General features: G+C 49.6%; 2 pseudogenes across 2 annotated transcripts in view; both read left to right on the top strand.

Moving 5' to 3' along the window:
• Nucleotides 1–10922, top strand: part of LOC306948540 (ras GTPase-activating-like protein IQGAP1) — a 45445-nt pseudogene extending 34523 nt beyond the window's left edge. Inside the window, exons 13-25 of the transcript in view lie at nt 300–442; nt 779–949; nt 1469–1552; nt 1703–1774; nt 1881–1956; nt 3086–3290; nt 4300–4451; nt 4931–5105; nt 5935–6101; nt 7264–7372; nt 7470–7586; nt 9834–10066; nt 10817–10922. The product of the transcript in view is annotated as a ras GTPase-activating-like protein IQGAP1 (transcript). The remainder of the gene's footprint in view (nt 1–299; nt 443–778; nt 950–1468; nt 1553–1702; nt 1775–1880; nt 1957–3085; nt 3291–4299; nt 4452–4930; nt 5106–5934; nt 6102–7263; nt 7373–7469; nt 7587–9833; nt 10067–10816) is intronic.
• A 2877-nt stretch (nt 10923–13799) lies between these two features.
• LOC306948541 (ras GTPase-activating-like protein IQGAP1) overlaps nt 13800–24339 on the top strand; it is a 66774-nt pseudogene continuing 56234 nt past the window's right edge. Inside the window, exons 1-2 of the transcript in view lie at nt 13800–13853; nt 14162–14267. The product of the transcript in view is annotated as a ras GTPase-activating-like protein IQGAP1 (transcript). The remainder of the gene's footprint in view (nt 13854–14161; nt 14268–24339) is intronic.

Below are 24339 nucleotides of genomic sequence, written 5' to 3' on the forward strand. Positions count from 1 at the left end.
CTGGGTATCTTGTTAGAATCTCATGTTACAGGAGATTGAGGCTGCCTTGTAAACTGAAGTCTTTGTTAAAGGAAAGAAGAAAAAGGTAGGAAGGAAATGAAAAAGTGAGCAGTGAAATATTCCCCACTTGTAAAATGTATTGTGCTTAGGTAGTTGTTGCGGTGGTTCATTGGAATCTGAGGCATTCCTTCTATTGCTTGGAGGAAGGGCCCTCTCCATGCATTTCCTTCTTGTAGTATTTGTATGTGCGGAAGCTAGAGACGTGTTTGCCTTCAACATAGCACCATTTCTGCTTTTAGGAGGCAGTGGCAGTGAACGGGTGAAACACTGGGTGAGAGGAGGCTGTCATGATTATCATAACCTGAGGACCAGAGAGGGAGGATGGGATGAGCGGACTGAATTTGTGCAGCATGACACACAGCTGTCACGGGAGGAGATGCAGGTAAAGTACGTGCTCTTTTTCTCTGCAGTTGAAGTTACCCCTATTTCAGGCCTTATTGCAACTTCAAGAAGTAATGTTTCACCACAGTAGTGATGTTAGCAAGCTTTGTATCTTATTTCGCTGTTCATTGTCTACTTTGCACGTCAGCACCTCTTTGTGCTATTGTGGAGAATGTGCACACCTTTATCCCCAGAACAAGACGGTGGTGTTGCTGCTCACCGAAAAGCAACTTGTAAGTTTCTCTTGAGCATAGTACAGAAGCCGCTGTGTAACATGTCATTTTTGCTTCTCCCTTTTCTCTTCCTGGCTCTTCTTCCTACCATAACACTAATCTAGAGCACTGTGTCTGGAGTCACGGCAGCGTACGACCGAGAGCAGTTGTGGCTGGCCCAAGAGAACCTGATGGTGAAGCTTCAGGCTTGTTGTTGAGGCTGTCTTGTTTGTCAGGAATTCAACTCCAGAATGAGGTTTTTGAAGAAGCAAGTTCCAGCCATCACTTGCATGCAGGTATGAAATCCCCTAATTCTGTTTGAAACTTGTGCTTGTCAGTTGCTCTCCACATGCACGCTTACTGACTGGTTTTGTTCAACTCAAGCAGTTGCCACGCACAATTATCTTCATTTTGCAAAGTATTGGAAGGCGTTTCCTTCTCCCTGAGAATCACTATGTATGAATTACTTCTCTCCCTCTTCCCATTAGTCCGTGGGTTTGGAGAATTGAAGATGGCATTGAGAATTGTGCAATGGATGGTGCATTTGGTTGTTTAGCTCACCATTTGTTCTCTAGCTGTGTTTTGCCCTTGGTGGGGGGTGCTGCTAAGTCCCTCACCATGACAGCTGGTGGTGGAAGAAATAGTTAAGGCTTCACTGCATACCTCTTGCGGCCTGTCTTGTAAGATGAGCATGTCTCTGTTACATTTTATTCAGCCGAAGGGAAGTGGAAACTGAGCAGCAGAAAGAAGCATAGAACAGTAAATTACTGCTCTTCAATTTGAGAAGTCGCCTTTTTTCTTGTGTGTGTTTTCAGTCCCAGTGGCGTGGCTATAAAGAGAGGAAGGCATATCAAATCCGTTTGGATTACTGACGAGCACACAAGGACCAAGTAGTGAAGGTAGCAAATGCTATGGTTTTTCTGTTTTTTTTTTTTTTTTTTTTTTTTTTTTGTTGTTGTTGTTGTTGTTGTTGTTGTTGTTAACATTTTTGGTAGCAATATTTGTGGAAAAGACTTTTATCTGAGCTGCTTTGGGATTCTTTCCTATAGATTCAGTCACTGACCAGGATGTATCAAGGCAGAAGGCGTTACAGAGATCACCTGCAATATTTCCGAGACCACGTAAGAGATTGTGAAATGAATTCAGTATCTGACACTTTTTTTTTTTACTCTGCCCTTAACAAGTTTAAGTGGCTGGTTTTTTTGGTTTTTTTTTTTTCCATTCTAGATAAATGACGTTATAAAAATTCAAGCCTTTGTCCGAGGAAACAAAGCAGGAGAAGACTACAAAACCCTCAGGAAGTGTGGCCAAGAGAATAAAGCTAATATGCTTTGAATCTCTATTTGCAGAAAAATGCTGTTAGTGAGATCTGCAACACGAAGACAGCTATGAAAATCAGTTGGGGTGAAGTGGTGCAAAGAGTAGATAGGTAGGTAGGAAGGTGGCTGAAGGAAAAATTCCCTCTGGCTGAGGGAGTGGAATGCGCTGTCAGCAAGTTTGCTGATGACACAAAACTGGGAAGAGTGGCTGACACAGCAAAAGGCTGTGCTGCCTTCCAGCGAGACCTGGAGAGTTGGGTGGGGAGAAACGGAATGAGAAAGAACAAGGGCAGGTGTAGAGTCTTGCATCTGGGCAAGAGCAACCTGAGTACCAGCATAGGTTGGGGGCTGAGCTGTTGGAGAGCAGCGTAGAAGAAAGGGATCGGGGGATCCTGGTGGGCGGTAGGAGGAGCATGAGCCAGCACTGTGCTCTCGTGGCCAAGAGGGCATCCTGGGGTGTATGAGAAAGAGTATGGATAGGAGGTCGCGAGGTTCTCTTTCCCCTCTACTCTGCCCTGATGAGTGGAGCATCTCCCTATGGGGAAAGGCTGAGAAAGCTGGGTCTCTTTAGCTTGGAGGAGACTGAGGGGTGACCTCATTGATGTTTATAAATGTGTGAATAGTGTGAGGAGGACGAAGGCAAGCTCTTCTCAGTGACAACCAGTGATAGGACAAGGGGCAATGTGTGCAAGCTGGAGCATAGGAGGTCCCGCATACATAAGAGGAAAAACTTCTTCACGGCAAGGGTAACAGAACACTGGGATGGGCTGCCCAAAGAGGTTGTGGGATCTCCTTTGGAGACATTCAGCAGCTACCTGGACATGTTCCTGTGTGACCTAATCAGGTGATCCTGCTCCAGCAGGAGGATTGGACGAGATGATCTTTGGAGGTCCTTTCCAATTCCTGACATTCCGTGATTCTGTGCAAACTTGGTTCACGGTAGTACTTTTGCTGCTGGGAAATAGGAGCGCTGATCTTTGGGGTAAGTTCTGCAAGGTGGACTCCCCTAAGCTGATACTGACTTCATGACAGAAGTCAACGCTAAGTCTGCACAGAGATAACACGTGCAGTAATTTGTTTCCTGTCCTCTGATGTTTTGTCACTTGTTTTTAGTTACTGCTGAAAACCCAGCTATGGCTGTGGTTCGGGAATTTGTTCACTTGCTCGTTCGGACCCAGATTTTCAGGAGGAGCTGGAGCTAACGAAACTGTGTGAGGAAGTTGTGAGCTTGATCCGATCTAATCAACAGCTTGAAAATGACCTCAATCTCATGGACATCAAGATTGGACTGCTAGTGAAGATCAGAATGACACTGCAGGTAGGAAATGCAGTGCTGGGAGACTAGGAGAGTGAATTGAGGCCAATGGCAGTTAGCATGAGGACCTTCTGAGCCTGGATCTCACTTACTCAGATTCAGTGGGAAATGTTTCCCCCAGAGTTACAGGTTTTCCTCCCAGTAAGTTCCTAACTGTTCCACTTATTACTATGTATCCCTAGAAAGTTAACTGCAGAAGAAACATCAAGACTTGAAGCGTTGTAAAAACAAAGCACCAGAAAAGAACCCACTCGGGACCAAGGGAAAGCAATAGATGGTATGCTTGAAGGCTCTGAGAACTGTTTGTCTGTTCACTTGTGGTTCCATTCGTCATGGACTTGCACGCCTTAATTTCTTCTCACGTTTTGTGTGCTGTATCAGAGGGGGAGGTGATTTCGGAGCAGGAAATGTGCTCAGGCTGCTTGGTGTTGGTTGGCTGATGGAAGCCCCCTCTGTCACTTTGCTGACGATTGATTGCACACAAGAACAACATTGCTGATACAGCGGTGCCTTTTTTAAATTCAAGCTGAAGTTACGGTCACCTTTTCTTTTGGTCCTGAATAGCGTGGCGCTAGGCTTGACCTTGTGTAAAATCTGAACCATGGCAGCAGTAAAGTTCAGTTCCAAAGGAGGCTCCAGCTCTTGGGCTGATGCTGTCAGCAAAAAGTATCATCGTTATCAGAGCATGTGGAGGCAGTGAGTCAGCAAAATGGAAACAGGGCTTGGGGCTTCAAGCGCAGTTGAGAAAGAAGGGCATTTTCAAGCATCTTCAGAACGCTACCAGCTCTGACAGTAGTCCCTGCTCAAAGCAATTAGTCCTTGTAGGTTCTCAACCAATTCTGGAACGTGGGGACAAGACAGAAATCGCTGCTATAACAGATAATGTTTCACTTCATGATCTCCTGATGTACCTTGACTGCCTTATCCACACAAAAGGAAGTGCTATCGTGCAGCTTTTTCCCATATTGCGTGTTATTTAAATGTGGAATCTGTCCCTCTGTGTTCTTTGCAGGATGTTGTTTCTCATAGCAAAAATCTTAGCAAGAAGAACAAGGAACAGCTCTCTGACGCGATGACACTGAACGAGCAAAAGGGAGGTTTGAAAGCTTTGAGCAAAGAGGAGAGGGAAAAGCTGGAAGCCTATCAGCATCTTTTCTACTTGAGGTATGCAGCTTTTCATTCACTCCTCTTGTCATAGATGCTTACGTGTGTTGGAACAGTCTGTACTTATGCTCTGCAGTGTTGAGGCACTGTCTGTCTCTGTGGTGTTGGCTTTTGTGGACACGTGCTGTATGGGAACTGCTGAGTCATGGCCTGAACCTCTGATTGATCACCTGAGGCGAGCAGTGAGTCAGGCAGAGGAGCACAGGTGAAGGCAATGCAGCTGTGCTGCTGGAAGGGGTGCAGCCAGGCTACAGCCCTCCTAGACCTGTTTAAGAGCTGGCTACCAGTGGGGAAGGATCTCTGCTGGAGATCTGCTCTGCTGGAGTTTTGTAAGTGAGCCCAGGATAGGGGTAAGCCTTCTATTTATTCTCCTTTTGTTATCTTAGTCTGCTTTGTCAAACTCTCTTGTTTATTTCATAATTACAACATCTTAATAGTCATTGATTACTCATGCGCACTAAGTAATTTTTCTTCTTGTTTCAGACTACTCCAACATACTTGGCCAAGCTGCTTTTGCAGATGCCTCAAAACAAACCCTCAAAGTTCATGGATTCAGCCATCTTCACGCTGCATAACTACGCATGCAGTCAGAGAGAGGAATCTCTGCTGTTGCGGCTGTTGCAAACAGCATTGCAGGAAGAGATCAAGTACGTTGTAGCATAGGACACAGCCTTGCTGTTGCCTCAGTTTGGGCCGCTGCTAAAATTGAATCTGTTCTGGTGTGATGTCCCGTGCTCATTTGCTGATAACGCTGAACTGTCCCTGCCTTCTGCTCGTGCTGTTTCACGTTAGTCCTTTCTGTAACCTGGAAGGAGGAAGAACTACCTTTGTTCTTTAGGATTAAAGCCATTTTTCTTTAGCCAATGCTTTGTTGCTCAGGGAGGCACTATTTTTGATGTAATGCAGTGCTTTCCTAAGATTCAGTCTAATCTAAGTTCTCTGCTGTCTAGTAAGAAGGACTTGGAACAGACTACGAGCTTGGGCTTTACAGGCCAGAGTGAAGCTGACGCGAAGGACACTGTTTTCCAAAACTGATGAGGCTGAAAATCAGATGCTGTCTGGTTTGGGTTTTTTACTGGCTGTCAGGCTTAAGGATTCTGGCTGTCTGTCGGCATAATTGAGTGGATTGTCCCTTAGGAGTTTGGTGTTTATGACTTCTGGCTGATAGGGAGCTTCACGACTTGCTAGGAAGACCAAATACATACGATGTTGGAGGCAATCATGCCTTTTTTGATGCTTTTAAGTATGAGGATGGTATGTGCCCCCCAACAGGTAACGTCTAAAAGGTTTGTTTAATTATTATTATCTTTTCTTGGAGTAGTAGTTCAGGAAAGTGCATGCGTATGCTTTATTCTCTGCTGCTGGATTTGCCATAGCGGCATGCTGTGAATGGCTTTAGTTGCTGATTGCTTACTTGTTTAAATACTGAAAGAAAATAGTTCTGCCTGTGTAGAACTCCCTTTGTTTCCTCTGTATTTTTGAGATGCGCTCTTTCAACCGTGGTGCCCGTGGTCAGAAGGCACTGAGGCAGATCTTGGCCCCTGTTGTGAAGGAAATAATTGAGGACGAATCGCTCAACGTCAAAACGGATCCAGTGGATATTTACAAGTCCTGGGTTAACCAGATGGGATCTCAGAATGGTGAGGCCAGGATTGGAAGCTGTTGCTACTGTTTTTTTCTACAAGTTGCTCAGCTGCTTTGCATTGCTCTGTTAATCGTTGCAAACCATCCCTGGATTCATGGTATGCATCTGTCCAATTGATACCAGCTTTTTTCCATCAGCTCGAGATGGCTTTCTTCTGAATGGTATAAAGATCATCTTGTGACAGGGGTGTTGAGACTATTAGAAGTGAATCTCATTAAGAGATAGGCCAAAAGAAGCCCCAAAGCATTTCTTCTGTGTTAACTCATAGATACAGATGCCGTAGATATTCCTCTTCCAAGCCAATCTCTGCCCACAACTCGGGCAGGCTGCCCAAGGAGGCTGTGGATGCCCCATCCCTGGAGGCATTCAAGGCCTGGCTGGATGTGGCTCTGGGCAGCCTGGTCTGGCGGTTGGTGAACCTGCACGCAGCGGGGGGTTGGAACGAGATGAGCATTGTGGTCCTTCTCAACACAGGCCGTGTTCATAGAATCGTAGCGGGCAGCTGTTCCTGTCTGCCCACGAGAAGGTTTCATCCACTTGGTCATCCTGGTTGGTTGGCCTGTAGATCCCCCGCTACGTCATCTGTCCCTGTCCTCCCTTTAATGTGTGTCTATAAACTCTTGATCGGCTCCCATCCGTCCCCAGTCAGAGTTCTGTGTTTCTTCCAGTGCTTGATGTTCACCAGATTTTGAGGCTTCTGTTGTTGGTTGTTTTTGTTTTGTTTTTAACACACTTCAAGGGAAGTGGTGGAAAAGCAATGCTATGAAGTCAAAGACAACTCTCCCAGCGCAGCACGCTGCGTGAGTTACTATGTTAACACTGCAATGTGCAGCTTGTGTTTTCACTGATTTATTTGCGACCTGAGGTACTACTGCGTATCGCAGGTGACCTCCTTGACTCTAGAGAGCGTGTCTGCATGTGGTACAGAAAGATACAGTTTAGAGTTAGCTGGGCCTTTTCTCACAGTGACTGCTGCAGGGACAGCAGAGGACGTGAGAAGTCCTTTACTCTTTCAGTGCTAGCATTCTAATTAAAGTGAATGTGCAGCCTTTTGCAGCCAGGTGAGCGTGGACCTGTTTCTGTGTCAAGCCAAAAATTCTGCCTGGCACTGACAAAAGTATATTAGGCTGAGGAGTGCTCACCTTCACATCTGACTTTTCCAAATAGCAAGTTGCCGTACGATGTTACCCCTGAACAAGCTCTTCATCATGGTGAGGTGAGGACGCACCTGGATGCCTCAATCCGAAATGTGAAGGCAGTGACAGACAAGTTCGTTGTCAACGACAACCATCGTTGTTGAGCTGACAAAATGCCGTAAGCCTGGTGTGTCACCGCATTATCCTGCAGCAGTTAATAGTGGGTTCATCCGTGAGGAATTCTCACTTGCCTTTTATTTCCTTCGAAGTTACGGAATGCGTTTCATGGCCAAGGTACTGAAAGACTCCCGGCATGACAAGTTTCCTGATGCTGGCGAGGAGGAGCTTCTGAAGGTAAGGAGCTGAGCAGCTCTGTGAATAATTGTCTGCCACGCTGACTGCAGCAGATGCATCTCAGTGTTCTTTGTTGGGTGTACGTGTGCAGAGAAGTTTAAAAGCTGCAGTTTAAGTAGACAGGCTATTTGTTGTTATGGGTATAAAGCACTTTGCACTGTGCTTTGGATTGCTGGATACATGTTTGTCAAAGGAGACATAATACAGCGTTCAGAAGAAGTCACCCTATTGCTTTTCCTTTTGCTTTTAACATCTTGGGCATTGTGCCCCCGAGGTTTCTTGACTTTGGGATGCTCTTGCTGCTGAATGGTGCACCTTGGTTTTGCTGGTGTTATCTGAGTCAGTTGCTCTTTTTTTAAAGAGACAGTGCCAAGTTAGAAAGGTCCGTGTGCAAAATTCTACTATTCTCACTTCCCTTACAATATTCTAGGGCATTACAGTAGCTGCACCAAAGTATATGGTGTCATTTTTCATGATGTGTGGGCAGTTTTGTATAGTACATCTCCGTACTTTTGGAGAACGAAAAGGATGTTGGTAGTAAATGCTTCCAAATGAGCACAGCATTGTGGCTTTCATTGGAATTGTCCTGGCTTTTGTGATTTTAAAGGTCTTTGTGTCTGTGAGGGCTCTTCTTCTTAATAAAACAAAGAGTGGATTTTTACATTACTTGCCACAGTCTCTTTAAGCTTTTCTGTCCCTGCTTCATTACGAAGTAATTACCAATCTGAATGCCGTTTTCTTCTCTCTTCTGGTTCCGTGCTTTCCCGTTGTGAGGCATGGATTCTTTCTGTGCAGGTGAATTCATTTTTTCCATCTGTAAATTTAGGTGGAAAGCTGCAGTTTTTATTAATCCTTGTGGAAACAATGTCACGGTCCATGCCGCGCTCAGAACTGCAGCTGTGTGTGGTGACTGCCTGTAGATGCATTAGGGCCTGAAACTACTCCTACAGTGTACTGTTCTTGTCTTCCTACTTCCAGTTTTACTATTATCAACATGATTTCTCTCACAAATGTGTTTCTTGTGACAGGTAGTGAACGGTTTTGTCTGTTGTGACCATGTGCCGTCATCTGGGATAGGACAGCAAGAGCTGAAACAGCTGTCAAAACCATGACCTCTCTGAAAGCAGTTAATTTCTGGGGCAGCTTAGCAATGGCGAAGCTTCTTCTTTCTGTTTTTGCCATTTCTTCGCGCCTCTGATCTCTCCTGTGCATTCAAATCGCACGTGAAGCAGGAGAAGCCCAGATTCTGTGACTTGGCTCTGCGCAGGTTGATGTGAAACACCAGGAAATACTGAAGTGTGTGGCGTGGGACCTTTTGCTGCATGTCAGCGTGTGGGGCCAATGCCTTTTTGTTGTGGGAATTGCTGCAGGCACATATCCAATACGGGTTAGAAGAACATGGATGAGCACGTGGATAACGGGATGTCTTAATCTTTGGGGCCTCAGCGTTCATTGCTGCTCACTTAGCTGGGTGAATTGGACTTCTTTTGAAATGTCAAATACCGCTCATCTTCGGTACTTCTGAGTTTCTTACTTCTGGATTAAATGTTTCTGAGTTCCTCTCAGTTGTGTTTAACTGGGGATCTGTAGCTAAAAATGTTGCTGATTAATCAAAGAGGTATTCTGAGAGAGAGAGAGAAGTGCTCTGGAAAAGGGGCAGAAAGTAGCTGCTGTTTTCTCAGCTCAGCTCCTTGGTTTTCCACGCTTCACCATTTTTGCTTTGTTGGAGATGGTGGTCAATTCTGCACACCTGTGTTAAGAATTAGCTCCTATCCCTTAATGAGACTGCAGTACCAGGTTTCTCTGTAGTGTAGTTGCTCTGCCTTCTGTTAGACTAAGCTTTGTTTAATTCTCAGAGTAACTTTTACGCTTGTATGAGCAATTCTTTGGTAACTTCTAAAAATATATAGACAGGTGGTATTAAAAGTTAAATTTGAAAACCTTTGTGTGTAGGAATATCTGCAGTTGTGTTGTTCTGGAACTGGTAGTGGTCAGTCTTACCGCTTCTATGTTGACAGTTGTGCATTTATTTAGTGTGTGTATGTATGTTACAGTGTGAAACTAAGATTCTTTGGGACAGCACGTGCTTGCTGATGGCAGCGCAGTAGACCCTGCATCTTGAACGGGGCCCACAGTTCACAGGCAAGTAATTTGTCAGAACTCACTGAGAGTAGTTTCAGTAAGACTCAGTGGAGGTCTGTGCCACTGGTTTTCCACGTGTTTTTTTCTCTCCTCAACTTGTCCTAGATTGTTGGCAACTTACTCTATCACCGCTACGTGAATCCAGCCATGGTTGCACCGGATGCATTTGACATAATGGATCTTTCAGCTGGAGGGCAGCTGACTACAGATCAACGAAGAAACCTTGGTTCTGTTGCAAAGATGCTGCAGCACGCTGCGTCCAGTAAGATGCTCACGGGAGACGGTGCACATCTGAGCATCGTGAAGGAATACTTGTCACAGTCATACCAGAAATTCAGGTAGAAGACTTCAGCTGATTGTGTTGAGGAGTTTGGCAGAGGACAATGTTGCAAACCAAAAGGAGTGATGAATTTGAAATGTAATAGATTCCATCTCTGTCAAAAAGGAAGTCTGTTGAAAATGAGAGATTGCCCTTTGGGCTTCCACAATCATTGATAATAATGACATATAAAATACGTAGCTGGAATTTACCAACTAGATATAGTATATTAATGAGCTGGTCAAAACAATTGGCTTTGCCATACAAGCCTCCAGAGTACAGGCTGTTTTTCTATGTGTTTATTATGATATTCTGGCCATTGAAAACTAGAGTGTGCATGCGTTCTTTCCTATATGCACCCTAGTTCTCTGTATGCAAACTAGATGGCACTTTGGATTAAACCAGGCTGGAATTCAGTTGTTTGTATAAGAAGATAACTCTTGAATGAAGAGCTTCTTGATGTCTGTCATCTTTTGTAAGAAAGAAAACTGGAAATGGCTGGGAGTGAGGATTATTCTTGCCGCTGAGACAGAAGGATGGGTGCACAAGGTCATTCGGTGCATAGACTTGTCCTGCAGATGCTTACAGTGAGCTAATGCCGACATGGCCAGTACCAATAACTGAATCTTCTAGATGGCTTTTGATGTAATAAGCTATAGCTTGTCCAGCTGTAGTATGCTTGGGAACCATGGTTTAAAGAAGAACAGCTGCTGGGATGCTGATTACCTTTTTCTCCTTTTTCTTTTTTTTTTTTTTTTTTTTTTTTCAGACACTTTTTTCAGGTTGCTTGTGAGGTTCCTGAATTGCAGGATCAATTCAATATTGATGAATATTCTGGCTTCCTTCCTTGTCTATCCCTTCTGCAGAGCTCATAGCCATCAATCTCAACGCTCCAGTCATGGGAGCAGTCCCACCATGTTTCAGTAACAGCAGCTAGATCATAGTTAGCCTGGTGCACAATGGCTTCCAGTTCCTCCTGCTTGTTGCTCATGCTGCGTGCATTGGTATAGATGCACTTGAGCTGAGTCATTTGCCTCACTCCCAGCTCTAAAATCGTTCCCCTAGGCTCTTCTCTTGTGCGGCCTGTACTGTCCCCTTCCCCCGTCATAATTAGTTTATTGCACAGGAAGAAAAGCTTGATGTCTGTGCCAAGGGAGACGTACACCGCACTTGCGCTGCCTGGACGATTTGGAAACTGGAAATTCTGGGGTGTGCTGAAGCATGCCCTCTCAGGTCAGTCTAAGCATACATAGAGTAGACCTGTCTAACCAAACAGGTCATAGACAGTTAAACCCATTCTGTTGGGAAATACTCTCTCCTTCTAAGTACCTTTAGAACGTGAGTTTCTTCAATTAATTACTCAACTCATTTGCTTTTCCTGAATGATCCTAAGTTCTTTTCTCAGGCTACATCTGCACTCTGCTCAGTCCAAGGAGAATCCCTGCCTGCAGATGCAATGACACAGCATGGCTCACAACCTCATTTTTCATTGCTTACTGTTATGGTAGCTGCCATCCATGTCCACCCTGCGTATTCTTAGAGCTCTTCGGGAGTCCATGGGGCAGACTTATGGTTGAACTAAAGGGAATTTTCTCATATTGCTCTAGCTCCAGATGATTATCCCTAGTATCATTATATTAAAAAAAAAAAAAAAGGCGTTTTGAAGTAGTGTGATATATATTCTGTGCCTCAGAATGTGGCACGTTTGGCATGAGAGAGTTTTGAGGCCACGAGGACTGCCCAGACAGCATGAGAACGGTAAGAGCAGAGAGCTATAGGTGATGCAGCGCTATTCGTGCCACCCGCAGGAAGCGGGAGCTGGAACAAAATATGGCCAGAAGAGTGATCAGATTGCGTTTGGTAAGGAACTATTTCACTAGTTCTAGAACTTTGACAAAATGTATATTCAGGATGATGATCAGCATGCCAGGTGCTGGGACCATGCCGAAAGAGAAATGGTCTTGAAACGTCGGTGCAATTTGAAATATATCCCCTTCCATAAAGCCCTCAGATGCATGCTGCAACTGCATCCAAAGCAAGCCAGAGCCCTGTGCTTGTTGTAGCCGGAGCTATCGGTGCCAGGAGTTGCTGCTGTGTTTGCAAGGACGTTGTGTCAGCAGTGTGACGTCAGTGGGGTTGTTTGATGGCAATGAAACAAACAGCTGAATGGTGTACCTCAAGACTAAGAAAAAAGACAGTAGTGGTGACTGTGTGTCTAGGTATAGATAGCTTGATAGAGATATATAGGACTCCAGTGTGGATTTTGCATAGGCCCTGCACTGCAAGGTACGCTGTTGGGAAGCAATGTCCATCTGCCCGAGGGCAGGAAGGCCCTGCAGAGGGACGGCCTGAGGCCAGCCGTACGAGGCTGCCCAGGAGCAAGCGCTGGGTCCTGCGCTGTGGTCATGGCAACCGCATGGCAGCTTCTGCAGGATTGGGCTGAGGTAGAATTCCAACCGCCCGCTGATTCTAGAATGTTGGGGTGTGTGATGGTGGAATCTTCTGGTCCTGTGACATGGTCTTGCCTCCCCACCCTGTCGTCATGGCGGAGCAGCCTGGTGGCCCTTAGTGATGTCACAAGCGGCTGGAATGAGGGGAGGAGCAGTGCGTGCTGCGTCCCTTCATTGGAGCGCTTGAGCTCTGCGTGAGTAGCTCGCTTGTTGCCCTTGTGCAGCGACTGAGTGCCTTCGTTTTCACCCCGTCTTGTGCAGCATCTTGTAGGTAAGCTGAGACAGGGCGTGGGATGGACGGGTGGGCAGTGAGCTGTTGAGAACTGCTGGCTGGTGGAGCTCCTAGCAGCTCATACTGCTTACTGTTGTCCATCAACCGTAACTTTCACCCAGTACCTGCATTCCCTAGCGATCCACAAAGATGGCATTTTTTCCATGGTTTTTCCCCTGTCATCTTTGCTACATTGTGCAAGCTCTCAGACCTGTTCCTTCTCTCTCCTCTACCCGCTCCCTTGGTGCAGCTTTTGCTCGTGGAAGAACAGAGCAAAGTGACAAGAATCAGCTGCGAGTTCAAGACACTTGTCTACCTTGTTCTGATCTCCTGCCAGGTACGTGCCACGCTTTGTCCCCTCACGTGGTTGACCAGCACTGTGTCGCACCATGTTTAGTAACCCAGCCTCACCCAGCTTTGATGGGACACTGGTCCCGTGTGGGTTTTTTCCCTTCCCCTCCAGCTCCGCCCTCAGAAGGATGCTGTGTGTGGTGCTGTGACCAGCTGGTCTGAAGGAAACCTAACCCTTAGGCAAAGAGTCCTAGGCCCAGTTTGTGCCGAGCTGCACAGCGTGACCCAAGGTCACAAGCCCGCACGCTTGGGCTGTGTGAGTGTGCCCGGCAGCTGTGGGGAGCACAGCAGAGATGCAAGCAGAGGAAATCCTTGATGTGCGGGGCTGCAGCAGGTGCCGGTGGTGAGGCTGCTGGGAGCCGTGGCCGGGGAGCAGATGCACCTGCAGCAATGATTCCTCTCACTGCCCTGCTGCTGCGCTGTCAGAGCGCCCTGGGCGAATGCATCTGCTGCTTTGTGCCAGTCCCCATCTGCTAGCAGAGGGACAGCCGCTTGGTCAAATGCTGCCTAATGGGCTGTCCCATTTGAACGGAGTGAACAGAGTGGTTGCTTCTAGAGCACCTGCCTGTGCCAGAGGATAGCCAAGGGTAGTTCTCCAGTAGTCTCTCGATACTGTGGTGTGTGTAGAGAGAAAATATGAGCGTGTTTCTCTTCAGTTCCAGCTTGTCGTGCCTGCTGTGATGGGCGTCGCGTGCAGCGAGATCAGCTGTGGGCCTGACATCGCACGGATGGAGGTAGAGTATGGAGCTCTGATTGGTCTTTGTTCCCTGATTTGAGCCAGCAGAGTGAGCCGCAGATGTGCTCTCCTGCTTTTCAAGAGAGAGCGAATCCTTGCGGCTCTATCAGTGTCACTGAAAAGCTGCCTTAAAGCTGCTTTCTTTCCTTGCTGCGGGCATGTTCTTAGCCTTGCCGTTCCTTCTTGTGTGCCCATGATAAGGACCGAGTGCATTTCCTGCAGCTTTCTCTGCTGACATGCTCCTCAGCCTGAAATCCTCCTCGTTTGCCCTCAGCTCCTCACCGTGGCCTGTGCTCTCTGTTTCAGGCTGAGAACAACGGGAAGCCCCTGCAGGTCCGTGAGGAGTCATCTCTTAATATCCCAGCTATTGGTGCTGCCCACGTTATTAAGAGATACGTTGCCCAGGCACCGGGTGAACTCTCCTTGGAGGTAAGCAGTTAAGGGCGTTCCTAGTTGGCATGTACAGAAGAGTATAACATGTGAAGCTATCAGGATATTCTCAGACACCTTCAGAATGTATGGTGAGGTGAAGCCCGGAAGATTCAGTTCCAGATTAGACTTGCACTGGGTTGGATGCAGGGTTGGGTTAGGGTTAGGGTTAGGGTTAGGGTTAGGGTTAGGAGTTCAGCCATCTCTAAACTATGGCTCTATGGCATTGGAATCTTCTGATCAAACAGATTCTGGCCAGTATTGTAGCCTGGTGTCTGAGCAACAGCAGACCGGTGTATGGGTGGTATAGGTCTGTTCAGGAAGCCCTGCTAACTTATGTCTGCAATTTAATCGGAGCTCTTCTGTCCCCTGCTGCTTTTGAGAACCATTTCCTGCAGAACAGCTGTATCCTGTGTGTTGTGTAACGTAGTGACGCTTCTACATCCATGTTCAGTTGCCCGACGGCAAATGCCTGAAGAGCTGCGCTGGTGCAATGGCTCTCAAGCTTGACGATATTGGGCAGTGCAGAAGAGTGCAGTCATTTGAGCTGCGCTTTCCTCCCAGCCGTGCTGAAGCTGGGATTGACGTTGCAATCTCTTGCAGGTGGGAGACCTCGTGTGTGTCATCGATATGCCACCTCAGGAGCTGAGCCCCCGCTGGAGAGGCAAGCACGGCTTTCAGGTAGGCACAAGCTTCAGACGTGAGAGCGCAACTTCGGTCGAGGCAGGAATCTCAGCTTAGAGCTGCCCTGCCTGCACAGCATGGCTCCACATGGAAAATGGTTTCCCTGTGTTGGTGTCAGAGGACTTTGCCTTTTGCTGTAGGCTTGGGACAGAGCTGAAAGTTGGTCTTTGTAGCAAACTGTCTCCTCAATTAACTTAGAAAGAAAAGCCCTCACAACATGCATCAGGTCACGGCCACTGAACCGCACCTTTGGAAATGCAGCAGCTAGGACACGTGTTTCAGTGTCTCAGAGCACTTGTGCTTGCACCCATGCAGAAGGTGAAGTCAGTGTCTTTCAGGAAGTCGCTGCCTGTCAGCTGAGATGAGGCAGGGTAACAGAGCCTCTGCGTGCTTGCTGCTGCTGCTGGCTGCCGAACGCTGGGTAGCTCAGAGCTGGGGATGGCAGCTGCATCTCAGTCAGCAAGCAGAAAGTTCATAGGCTGTGCTAACTCAGATCTAGCTGCATCAATCTATCATAATGTATAGCTTCTGTATGAAGTCTTTCCCTTCGGGCACGCTTGGGGTTTAGGGGTGCATAGCATACTTGTCCTTTCCCCGCTCCGTACACAGTTTTATGGATATTTGCCTGCAAATTTTGAATAATTATTAACTTTAAGCAGGCCATTTTTTTGTTGGATTGTCTTACGGAGCATCCGGCAGGCAAGTTATGAGGAAAATGTGATGTTTCAACATTTCAGGCCTGAGAAACGCTGCCTTCAGTATCGCACCTCTCTTCTTCTTCTTGTTACAGGTTGGATTTTTCCCCGGTGAGTGTGTGGAGCTCATTAACGGAAAAATCCCGGAGTCTCTCATCAATTCAGTGCCAAAGCCAGGTACGATGATACATTTGATGGTGCAGGGAAGCAAAATGGAGTCTTTTTTGGGTGTGTTCCGTGTTTAATACCTCCCTTATCCTTCCCACCTTATCCTCTGTGCTGATGATCCTTCATGCATAGCACGGGGCGTATGGCTGGTGTTTTGTAGGCAGGGAGAATGAGGGAAGGCAAAGGCAGTTCTCCTGCAAGTCAGTACGAGGCTGAGAACAGCCAGCGTCCCTGGTGGACAGATAGAGGTCTGGTTGTGCTAGTGACACGCTTGATCAGAACGTGGCTTTTCAAGAGGGTCCTTAATCCCCAGGTTGAGCAAGCTAAGCAAGAGGAGTGCATTAAACTCCATCAGAACTTGCAGAGATTTGGCCCAGTCCTCCTGTGTTTATGACTGGAGTTGGGGAGATCCTAGAATCGTTGTAGAATGGCTTGGGAATGGAAGGGAGCTCGAGGATCATCAAGCTCCAAGCCCCTGCCTCAGGATGGGCTGCCAACCAAGCTCCACATTTAATGTGGGACTGGACCAGGCTGCCCAGGGCCCCATCCAGTCTGGCCTTGGACTCCTCCAGGGTTGGGGAAAATCCATTTTTGTACGCACTTGCTCATCATGTTCTTCCCGTTTTGAGGTGCTCTGTAGAATGTGTTGTGCTCGGCCTCGTCCAACGGAGCCAAGCCTAAAATGAACTGGTTTCTTCCTTTTGTTGTGCAGTGCCAAAGAAGCGCGGCAAGCTGCTCACCTTCCTTCGTTCCGTGGTGAAGGCCCGCCCAAAGCAACGGAAAGAGCGGGAGGTGGAGAAGGAAAGGGTGTTTGGCCGTGACCTGGGAGAGCATCTTCTCCACTCTGGTCGTGATGGTAAGGGACGGCCCATGCCTGAGAGCTTCCCTGTTTGGGAACCTAAAGATGAAAGGGAGATGGTATGTAGCAAGGGGCAGGTTGATACAGGTGGAGAAACGGGGAATGGGAGTTGACGACTGAAAGATCAACTGAGTAGGTGATGGCTGCAAGGTAAGTGCTCCCAAGGGACAAGCACATTTGTATTTGCTTAAAGCAAAGCCTGTAAGCCAATCCCCTGGTAGCCTGAAAAGAAAGGAAGCCTTTTGGCCAAAGAGAGTGTCCTGCATCAGTTTCCCAGCTCCTTCCGGGCGTGAGATTTTCCACCTCCGTTCCCGTGGGAGCAGTGATGGGACTTGCAATGTCTGCGGCTTCCCCGGAATTACTTTCTCCAGGCTGATTCCTAGGTCCTGGCATTTCCGGAACGCAAAGAACACATCTCTGTCCAGTTTCCTCAGCAGCTCCTGCAGAGGTGTCTCTGACAGCTTTCCCCTTGAAGGAAGAGCTAAGCAGTAGCCTGGCTGGGCTTAGTGGATGGGATGTGACGGGAGCGCAGCCTGAGCCAGGACTTGAATAAGGAGCTCCAGTAACCGCCGGCACGTGTTCTTTAGTCCCCCAGGTCCTCCAGAGCTGCGCCGAGTTCATCGAGCAGCACGGCGTGGTGCAGGGGATATACCGCCTGTCCGGCGTCGCGTCCAGCGTCCAGAGACTGCGGTAAGAGTGCTGCGACTGACAGACACAGCTGCCAGCAGGGGCACGTGCCCTGTTGCGGGCGTTCAGAGGCCTGCGGGCAATGCCTTAGCACAAAGAAAAGGTCTCCTTTGGGAACATCCCATCCAGCACGGCTGACGTGGTGCTGCTGGCCAAGTGTTTGTGTTCTGCTGTACATCTGGAAGCCCTTCCAACTCTGGATTGCATTGGGTGTGGCTTTTGACTTTCCTCTTTCTCAACCGTTTTCGTGTCCTTCTCTGCAGCCAGGAGTTTGAGTCTGAGCAGGTTCCTGAGCTGACCGTCCGCGACGTTCACAGCGCGAGCTCCCTCTGCAAAATGTACTTCAGGGAGCTCCCGAACCCCCTGCTGACCGACCAGCTGTACGACAAGTTCTCGGTAAGCACAAGGCAACGCCTTTCCTTTACCTCTTCCGTGGGCCTCTTGGGAGATGGCTGCAGCAGTGCCCCAGCTCCGAGGCCCTTCTTCTGTTAGCCCCATGGGGTTTACTCGCATGTCTTTGCCACATCCTGCATCGTGCTGATGCCACTTCTTGTGGTCCCCGGAGGTGGTTATTTTCATATTCACAAGGCTTGCGAGAATGTGTTCTGTTGTTTTTTTTTTAATTCTTCGGGGTTTTTTTTTTTTTTTTTTCTTTTGCTATTCCCCAGCTATTTCTGGAACGGGAAGGGGATTAATAGCCAAGTGTACTTGGAGATGAATGCCCCCTGCGAGGAGCTGAGCTGCCCAACCAGGCTGTAAACCGGCCCGGTGCTTGGACTCCTTGGCCTTGGCAGCACCAGCTGCGTGCCGCTATGTTCGCCAGATGCCTCTGGGGAGGCCTAAAATCTGTCCCTGTGGTGACCAGCAGCGTGCTGTGCCCATGGTTCCCGACCCTGCGGCAGGTATCTCGCCTGATTTGTGTCTCAATCCCTTTCTGCCCTTTTCCAGGATGCTGTTGGTGCCACTACGGAGGAGGAGCGGCTGGTCAGAATGCGGGACGTCATCCAGCAGCTGCCCGCTCCTCACTACAGGTCAGTGCTGCCCTCAGCCCGCTGAGCTCAGCCCTGCTGCACTTCAGAGGGCAAAGTGCAATTCCAGGCTTTGTCTCACGCGAGCAACGGGATGCCTGGGTGTGCTGAAACCCTGCATGGGGTTAATTTGTGGGGTCAGTTCCTGGGCACGGGGGCACGCTTGGTGCAGCTGATGGCTGTGGCTGTGCTGTGCTGGAGCTGGGTGCTGCAGCGTGGCACTTGGTCAAGTTGGGTCGACTTCATCTTCAGCATCAGTAGCAGTAATAACAACTAGTGTGAATTGAGGTTTGCTTTGTGAGTCGCAGCACGGGATGCTGGCTGGTGCTGAACATTTGCCGCTCTTGTTTCCCAGGACCCTGGCGTATCTGATGAGACACTTGGCCTGTCTGGCTGCGAACAGCTCTGTCACCAACATGCACGCTAAGAACTTAGCGATTGTGTGGGCTCCAAACCTCTTAAGGTAAACTTCTTTTTCCATTTCAAGAGAATGCTTACATCTGTTCTCCAGTAAGATAAAGCAGTCCTCCCTTCTTCTGCACCACATGTGCTCTTCTCCTGTAAAATCTGCAGTGAGTGGCTGACAGCAGAGCAGGAGCCTGGACTGTTCTCCAACCCCACGTGGGCACAATTTCTAGATGAGCATTGCTGCTCTCTTGTTTAGGTGGGACTGGTGTGTCCTTGATCAGCCAGGAGAACTTCTTCAGTGGCATCACTGACTGCCCACTGCGGAAGTCTCCGGAGCCCAGTTAGACAGCTTAGGGCTGCAACAGTTCAGACCTGGGGAAGCGATGTTGGCTGAATGACTTCTAAAACCTGCCTTTTCTACAGATCACAGCAGAGCGAGTCTGCCTGCGCCAGCGGGAGAGCTGCCTGCGTGGAACTGCAGACGCAGTCGGCTGTGGTGGAATTCATCATCGACCACACAGACGTCCTCTTCTGCTCCACCTCTGGACCTGACATCGCAGATGGAGCAGGTGAGTGTCTTTCTCCATTAGCTTTATCTCGATCAGACACCTGGATCAAATGCAGGCCTTCTCCAAGTCCTGTGAAATACACTTTTCCTGTCGAGGGGACAGCAGACATCTGGGCTTAGGTTAGAATCTGGCACCCTGTTGCTGGATGCTGAGAATGTGGAAGCCCAAACGTGACAAGAAGAAAACCGTTTCTGTCATTATGATGTCTTGCAAGCAGGTGAGGCTTGATTAACGTGTGGCAGCAAAGCTTTCTCAGTTCCCTGCCCCCATTTTCTAGGGATTTTGTTTGCCTGTTTTGATACAGGGAGCTGCTCTTAATTATGTCTGCATCCTTTGCCATAGACACACCTCTGAGCACATGGTTATTTTGAGCTGCTCTTCTTCCAGTGGCTCGGTTAAGCAAATCTGAGAGAAACACAGCAGCTCCCCCGGACCTGTGATGGCCGTAGTGCCGCCGCTTTCTGATCCTGGCTCTCACCTGTGGTTTTCCCTTACAGGGCACAGTTCTCTGTCAGGGCCCCAGTCTGTGCAGGCGTCTTCTCCTACCACAGAGCTGCTCAGCCTGGAGGAGGCGCAGGCACGGAGGCGAGGCCACAGCAGCTCTCCTGTGGTTGTGACAGAGAGCAGGGACATAGAGGTGGAAGAAGGCCCCACAGCTGTACGGGGGAAATTCCACACGGTCATCGACTTTCCACCTGAAAGGTAAAGAGGACTTAGTTTTCTGGCACGTATCATCATTCGGGTGGGTTTTTGTGTTTGTTTCTTTTTCTTCCCATTATTTCTAGTGGCAAAGCTTGCTGAGACCAAATTAAACTGACGGTGCCTGAAGTGTTGCAGTGAATCTGCACTCCCTTTGCACTGTGAGATTCAAGTAACATTGAGTTGCCCGCTGGGCTCAGTTTTGCCTCACAACGGTGCCGTTCCTTCCTTGCTGGGCAGGCAGTCACGAGATGCACAAAGCCACGCTGACGTCTACCCTGGCCTGTGCTGGCTGTACCTGGAAACGTTGGGGTTTTCCAGATTTCAGAGCCTCGTGCCTGAATCCAGTTCTGGTTCTCCTCGAAGCAGAGCTGTTGGTCAGACCTGCTGGCACTGGAAACTAGACATGGCAGTGAGATGGGCTGATGAGGTGTCAGTGTCAGAGTCAGAGATGCTTTTGAAGTTCCTTTATGGCTGTGCAATTCCTCAGCCAGCAGTTATGCCTGCCTACTCAATCAAAGCCATCCTTTGATGCTGTCCTGTACAGGTGTGGAGCCTGTGGACTCACATGCTCTGCATCTTGCTTGACACAGTGGAGGGGAATTTAACCAGCAAGACTTCAGGGCTGAGCTATAGGAATGGAACCATCCTCAACTGCTTGAAATGGAGCGAGTTTCTAAGCTGTGTTTCAGCAGGAACCAGGCGGTGCTAGGAACAAGCAACTGTTGGCACGAGCTCAGAGCAGCTCTTCCCTCACCATGCGCCACGCACGGCTCACACCATTCCCTGTTTCCTCTCTCCAGACCAAGTCCCCCCAGCAGGGTGAAGGAATCACCAGCTGGCTGTTGGTGTTCCTGCTTCAGCCTGGGAAAACCATCATCTGGGGCCAAACGCCAACCGCAGCGCCGTCCCAGGGAGCCCTCAGAAATAGAAATCGTAGTGCTGGCAGGTAAGGGTGCAAATCCAGCTTTCAATGCCTTGCTTTTCAGCAACATAGAATTCTTGCTGTCAGTGGGCTTGTATCTACTTCCAGCGTTCCAACCCATTCCTAACACCTTCAGTTCTCCCCTGATCAAGAACCACTTTTGTAATTCAGCTTGGGAGAGTTTGACACCAACCCCTGTGTATCCTTCCTAGATGAACTGAGCTCTTGTCCACCCAGAAGAGCCAGAGGAAGTAGCGAAGCTGGGCTGTGTGCTTCCACCAATGGAGAGCTCTTGGGAAGCACAAATGGCTGCGGTTCAGCTGACAGCCTTCTATGTAACAACAGTGATGGAGAGAGGGAGCTCATCCAAGTTGAAGCCCTCATTTCTCCTGCCTGTGCTGAAGATGCTGACCTGAGCCCGCCAGGCACCACAGTCACCAGCCTGGAGTGTGGTCCGGCGCCTTTGCAGTGCAGCCCAGCCCAAGCAGAGCCCGAGTGCCCCGACAGCAGCACCTCTGTGCAGGAGCAGGTTGGCATCACCGAGGAGAAGCCGTGCCTCTTGGAGGGGGGCTTAGAATCAGGCCTCCAGTCCCAGGCACCGTGCAGCGGATCTGAGAGCTCTGAGCCACTCTCTACGTGACCTTTCCATCCAAGAGAGGACGATTCCCACCTTTACCTGAACCTCTCACGCCCTCCTGTCTTTTTCTTTAATAATAAAAGCACACTTGTGCTCACTCAACGCCTTGACTGCCTGTAGAGTCTTCATTCACGAGGACTGGGATGAATGCAACACACAGCAAGACACACCTCAGCTGGCAACGCTGAGGCTGCAGAGTGCACGAAGCAGAGCTCTGGGTTAGTTCCCATTCTGTCTGTCTTTGGGGTGTCTGCAGCTCCCAGTAGGTACGGTAGCAAATAATCTCTAGCATCCTGGATGCTGCTTGTGATAACCCCAAGCTTCCTGGTGGTGGCTTTGTGATGCCTTTCAGGGCTTTTGGATGCACTGTGATGCCTTGGCTGCTCCCTAACACCTCTCTCCTCCGGCCGCGTCCATTCCTTGAAGGAATCAGCAGCTGGCTGTTGGTGTTCCTGTTTCAGCCTGGGAAAACCATCTTCTGTGGCCAAACGCCAACTGCAGTGCAATGCCAGGAACCTGCAGAAATGCAAGTCGTAGTGCTGGCAGGTAAGAGTGCAAATCCTGCTTCCAAAGCTCTGCTTTTCAGCAACATAGAATGCATGCTGTCACTGGGCTTGTATCTCCTTCTAGTGTTCCAGCCCATACCTGACACCTTCAGTTCTCCCCTGATCAAGAACCACTTTTGTAATTCAGCTTGGGAGAGTTTGACACCAAGCCCTGTTCATTCTTTTATAGGTGATTCGAGCTCTTGTCAACCGAGCAGAGCTGGAGCAAGTAGCGATGCTGGGCTGTGTGCTTCCATGAATGGAGAGCTCTTGGGAAGCACAAATGGCTGCGGTTCAGCTGACAGCCTGCCGCATAACAACAGTGATGGAAAGAAGGAGCTCATCCAAGTTGAAGCCCTCATTTCTCCTGCCTGTGCTGAAGATGCTGACCTGAGCCTGCCACACACCACAGGCAGCCTGGAGTGTGACCCGGTGCCTGTGCAGTGCAGCCCAGCCCAAGCACAGTCCGAGTGCCCCGACAGCAGCACCTCTGTGCAGGAGCAGGTCGGCATCAATGAGGAGAAGCATAGCCTCTTGGAGGGGGGCTTAGAATCAGGCCTCCAGCCCCAGGCACCGGGCAGCAGCACTGAGAGCTCTGAGCCACTCTCTCCGTGAGCTTTCCACCCAAGAGAGGACGATTGCCATCTTTACCTGGACCTCTCACGCCCTCCTGTCTTTTCCTTTAATAATAGAAGCACACTTGTGCTCACTCAATGCCTTGACTGCCGGTGGAGTTTTCATTCCCGGGGACTGGGATGAATGCAACACGCAGCAAGGCACCTCAGCTTGCTCAGCTGCGGCTGTGGGGTGCATGAAGCAGAGCTGCAGGCTTGTTCCTGCTTTGTCTGCAGTGAGAGCTCTGCCTATGATTTGGTATGGTAGCTAATAATCTCTAGCATCCTGGATGCTGCTCGTGATAACCCCAAGCTTCCTGGCTGTGGCTTTGTGATGCTTTCCAGGGCTTTTTGCTGCGTTTTGACTCCTTGGCTGCTCCCTAGCACCTTGCTCCTGCAGCTGTGTTGGCTCCTGGCTCCCACTTACAAGCTGGCCATGCAGACCATCTCCACACCTGTCACCACTGTGCTGAGGCAGGAGGAGCTCACCCTGACCAGCATCCGCCCGGCCCCGGGCTCTCGTTGGTCTGCGGCAGTGACGCCGTCTGCCATTGGCTGAGGCACCGTGTGCGGGAGTGAACGTTGGGAGGCGGCTGTTGGAGGCGCGGCTCTCCTCGCAGAGCGCCGCTGCAGCCGCCTGTGCCGCCCCGTAGGAGACCGCGGCGGCAGCCGGAGCTGTCCGGGCGGCACCGGGAGGGAAGCCGCGGCAGCTCGGGAGCGAGTGCTGAGGACAGCTGTGCCGGAGGTGTGTTGGAGAGCGGTGCCGGGACGGGGAGAGGGGCTGTGGGGGGCTCCAGGAAGCTGCGGGGAGGCGACGGGTGGGGGTGCGGGGGGTGATATAGCGAGTTGTGAGGCTGTAGGCGCCTGGGAGGTGATGTAGGGGTTATGGGGAGCTGCTGGGGGGAGAGGCAGATACGGGGCTCTGAGGGTGGTGTATAGGGAGGTAGGGGGCTGTGGTGGGCCATAGGGTCATATGGGACTATTGGGGGCCGTTGGGAGCTGTAGGGAGGAAGGAATATGAAGCTGTAGTGCATTGTGGGGGGACTGTAGGCGTGGGTATGTAGATTTCTATAAAAAATGAAGCCCCTGTTCTGGGCTGCATTGCAAAAGGGGTGACCAGCAGGGAGAGGGAGGTGATTGTCCTCATCGACTGAGCTCCTTTGAGGCCTCATCTGCAGCGCTGCATCCAGGCGTGGGGCCCGCAGCACAGGAAGGACGTGGAGCTGTGGGAGCGGGTGCAGAGGAGGCACTGAGATGTCAGAGGGCTGGAGCAGCTCTGCTGTGAGGAGAGGTTGAGGGCAGTGGGCTTGTTCAGCCTGGGAAAGAGTAGGCTGTGGGAGACTTCATTGTAGCCTTGCAGTACTTGAGGGGAGTGTATAAGCAGGAAGGGAGCGGCTGTTCACGAGGGTGGATGGTGATAGGACAAGGGGGAATGGTTTTAAGGTGAGACAGGGGAGGTTTAGGTTGATATTAGGAGGAAGTTTTTCGCACAACGGGTGGTGCCACACAAGAACAGGTTGCCCAGGCGTCAGTGATT

This window comes from Tetrao urogallus (genome assembly GCF_951394365.1).
Source record: "Tetrao urogallus genome assembly, chromosome: 7".
NCBI classification, from domain to species: domain Eukaryota; kingdom Metazoa; phylum Chordata; class Aves; order Galliformes; family Phasianidae; genus Tetrao; species Tetrao urogallus.